A 5,000-nucleotide genomic window follows, 5' to 3' on the forward strand; every position below is an offset into this window, starting at 1 on the left:
CTAATCCTAACCAAGACGCTAACCCTAACCAAAGCGCTAACCCTAACCCTAACCCTAACCCTAAACCTAACCCTAACCCTAACCATAACCCTAACTCTAACCCTAACACCAACCCTAACCCTAACCCTAACCATAACCCTAACCCTAACCCAATCTTTACCCTAACCCTAACCCTAACTGAAACGCTAACCCAAACCGAAACGCTAGCCCAAACCGAAACGCTAACCCTAACCCTAACCCTAACCCCATTCCTAACCCTAACCCTAACCGTAACATAACCCTAAGCCTAAGGCCAAACCTAACCCTTACCCAAATCCTAACCCTAACCCTAACCCTAACCCTAAAAGAAACCCTAACCCTAACCCTAACCCTAACCCCATTCCTAACCCTAACCCTAACCGTAACATAACCCTAAGCCTAACCCCAAACCTAACCCTAACCCTAATCCTAACCCTAACCCTAACCCTAACCCTCAACGTAACCCTAATTCCATTCCTAACCCTAACCCTAACCGTAACATAACCCTAAGCCTAACGCCAAACCTAACCCTAACCCTAACCTTAATCCTAACCCTAACCCTAACCCTCAACCTAACCCTAACCCTAACCGTAGCCGTAACCCTAACCATAACCCTAACCGTAACCATAACCCTAACCCTAAAAGAAACCCTAACCCTAACCCTAACCCTAACCCCATTCCTAACCCTAACCCTAACCGTAACAAAACCCTAAGCCTAACCCCAAACCTAACCCTAACCCTAATCCTAATCCTAACCCTAACCCTAAACGTAACCCTAACCCTAACCCTAACCGTAGCCGTAGCCATAGCCGTAACCCTAACCCTAACCCTAACCCTAACCCTAACCCTAACCCTAACCCTAACCCGAATCCTTACCTTCACCCTAACCCCAATCCTAACCCTAACCGTAACACTAACCGTAACACTAACCCTAACCCTAACCCTAACCCTAACCAAGACGCTAACCCTAACCAAGACGCTAACCCTAACCAAAGCGCTAACCCTAACCCTAACCCTAACCAAAACACAAAACCTAACCCTAACCCTAACCCTAAACCTAACCCTTACCCTAACCCTAACCCTAACCCTAACCCCAACCCCAACCCTAACCCTAACCCCAACTCTAACCCCAATCCTAACCCTAACCCTAACCCTAAAAGAAACCCTAACCCTAACCCTAACCCCATTCCTAACCCTAACCCTAACCGTAACATAACCCTAAGCCTAACCCCAAACCTAACCCTAACCCTAATCCTAACCCTAACCCTAACCCTAACCCTCAACGTAACCCTAACCCTAACCCTAACCGTAGCCGTAGCCATAGCCGTAACCGTAACCGTAACCCTAACCCTAACCGTAACCCTAACCCTAACCCTAAAAGAAACCCTAACCCTAACCCTAACCCTAACCCTAACCAAGACGCTAATCCTAACCAAGACGCTAACCCTAACCAAAGCGCTAACCCTAACCCTAACCCTAACCCTAAACTAACCCTAACCCTAAACCTAACCCTAACCCTAACCCTAACCCTAACCCTAACCCTAACCCTAACTCTAACCCTAACACCAACCCTAACCCTAACCATAACCCTAACCCTAACCCAATCTTTACCCTAACCCTAACCCTAACTGAAACGCTAACCCAAACCGAAACGCTAACCCTAACCGAAACGCTAACCCTAACCCTAACCCTAACCCCATTTCTAACCCTAACCCTAACCGTAACATAACCCTAAGCCTAAGGCCAAACCTAACCCTAACCCTAACCCTAACCCAAATCCTAACCCTAACCCTAACCCTCAACCTAACCTTAACCCTAACCCTAACCGTAGCCGTAGCCGTAACCGTAACCGTAACCGTAACCCTAACCGTAACCGTAACCGTAACCGTAACCATAACCCTAACCCTAACCCTAACCCTAACCCTAAAAGAAACGCTAACCCTAACCCTAACCGTAACCCTAGCCCTAACCCTAACCCTAACCCTAACCCTAACCCTAACCCTAACCCGAATCCTTACCTTCACCCTAACCCCAATCCTAACCCTAACCGTAACACTAACCGTAAGCCTAACCCTAACGCTAACCCTAACCAAGACGCTAACCCTAACCAAGGCGCTAACCCTAACCAAAGCGCTAACCCTAACCCTAACCCTAACCGAAACACTAACCCTAACCCTAACCCTAACCCTAAACCTAACCCTTACCCTAACCCTAACCCTAACCCTAACACCAACACCAACACCAACCCTAACCCTAACCCCAACTCTAACCCCAATCCTAACCCTAACCCTAACCCTAACCCTAAAAGAAACCCTAACCCTAACCCCATTCCTAACCCTAAACCTAACCGTAACATAACCCTAAGCCTAACCCCAAACCTAACCCTAACCCTAATCCTAACCCTAACCCTAACCCTAACCCTCAACGTAACCCTAACCCTAACCCTAACCCTAACCCTAACCCTAACCCTAACCCTAACCGTAGCCGTAGCCATAGCCATAGCAGTAACCGTAACCGTAACCCTAACCCTAACCCTAACCCTAAAAGAAACCCTAACCCTAACCGTAACCCTAACCCTAACCAAGACGCTAATCCTAACCAAGACGCTAACCCTAACCAAAGCGTTAACCCTAACCCTAACCCTAACCCTAAACCTAACCCTAACCCTAACCATAACCCTAACCCTAACTCTAACTCTAACTCTAACCCTAACACCAACCCTAACCCTAACCCTAACCCTAACCATAACCCTAACCCTAACCCTAACCCAATCTTTACCCTAACCCTAACCCTAACTGAAACGCTAACCCAAACCGAAACGCTAACCCAAACGGAAACGCTAACCCTAACCCTAACCCCATTCCTAACCCTAACCCTAACCGTAACATAACCCTAAGCCTAAGGCCAAACCTAACCCTAACCCAAATCCTAACCCTAACCCTAACCCTCAACCTAACCTTAACCCTAACCCTAACCCTAACCGTAGCCGTAGCCGTAACCGTAACCCTAACCGTAACCATAACCCTAACCCTAACCCTAAAAGAAACGCTAACCCTAACCCTAACCGTAACCCTAACCCTAACCCTAACCCTAACCCTAACCCTAACCCTAACCCTAACCCTAACCCTAACCCTAACCCTAACCCTAACCCTAACCCTAACCCGAATCCTTACCTTCACCCTAACCCCAATCCTAACCCTAACCGTAACACTAACCGTAACCCTAACCCTAACGCTAACCCTAACCCTAACCAAGACGCTAACCCTAACCAAAGCGCTAACCCTAACCCTAACCCTAACCCTAACCGAAACACTAACCCTAACCCTAACCCTAAACCTAACACCAACACCAACCCTAACCCTAACCCTAACCCCAACTCTAACCCCAATCCTAACCCTAACCCTAACCGTAACACTAAACGTAACCCTAACCCTAAGCGAAAGGCTAAACCTAACAATAAAACTAACCATAACCCTAACCCTAACCCTAGCCCCAATCTTAACCCTAACCCTAACCCTAACCCTAACCGAAACAATAACCCAAACTGAAACGCTAATCCAAACCGAAACGCTAACCCTAACCCTAACCCCATTCCTAACCCTAACCCTAACCCTAACCCTAACCGTAACATAACCCTAACCCTAACCCTAACCCTCACCCTAACCCTAACCCCAATCCTAACCCTAACCCTAACCCTAACACTAACCGTAAAACTAATCCTAACCCTAACCAAGACGCTAACCATAACCAAAGCGCTAACCCTAACCCTAACCCTAACCCTAACACCAACCCTAACCCTAACCCCATTCCTAACCCTAACCCTAACCCTAACCCTAACCGTAACATAACCCTAACCCTAACCCTCACCCTAACCCTAACCCCAATCCTAACCCTAACCCTAACACTAACCGTAAAACTAATCCTAACCCTAACCAAGACGCTAACCATAACAAAAGCGCTAACCCTAACCCTAACCCCAATCCTAACCCTAACCCTAACACTAACCGTAAAACTAATCCTAACCCTAACCAAGACGCTAACCCTAACCGAAACGCTAACCCTAACCCTAACCCTAAAAGAAACCCTAACCCTAACCCTAACCAAGACGCTAATCCTAACCAAGACGCTAACCCTAACCAAAGCGCTAACCCTAACCCTAAACCTAACCCTAACCCTAACCATAACCCTAACCCTAACCCAATCTTTACCCTAACCCTAACCCTAACTGAAACGCTAACCCAAACCGAAACGCTAACCCAAACCGAAATGCTAACCCTAACCCTAACCCCATTCCTAACCCTAACCCTAACCGTAACATAACCCTAAGCCTAAGGCCAAACCTAACCCTAACCCAAATCCTAACCCTAACCCTAACCCTCAACCTAACCTTAACCCTAACCCTAACCGTAGCCGTAGCCGTAACCGTAACCCTAACCGTAACCATAACCCTAACCCTAACCCTAAAAGAAACGCTAACCCTAACCGTAACCCTAACCCTAACCCTAACCCTAACCCAAATCCTTACCTTCACCCTAACCCCAATACTAACCCTAACCGTAACACTAACCGTAAGCCTAACCCTAACGCTAACCCTAACCCTAACCAAGACGCTAACCCTAACCAAGGCGCTAACCCTAACCAAAGCGCTAACCCTAACCCTAACCCTAACCGAAACACTAACCCTAACCCTAACCCTAACCCTAAACCTAACCCTTACCCTAACCCTAACCCTAACCCTATCACCAACACCAACCCTAACCCTAACCCAAACTCTAACCCCAATCCTAACGCTAACCCTATCCCTAACCCTAAAAGAAACCCTAACCCTAACCCTCACCCTATTCCTAACCCTAAACCTAACCGTAACATAACCCTAAGCCTAACCCCAAACCTAACCCTAACCCTAATCCTAACCCTAACCCTAACCCTCAACATAACCCTAACCCTAACCCTAACCGTAGCCGTAGCCATAGCCGTAACCG

The sequence above is a fragment of the Podarcis vaucheri genome (assembly GCF_965113315.1).
Source record: "Podarcis vaucheri genome assembly, chromosome: 12".
NCBI classification, from domain to species: Eukaryota; Metazoa; Chordata; class Lepidosauria; order Squamata; family Lacertidae; genus Podarcis; species Podarcis vaucheri.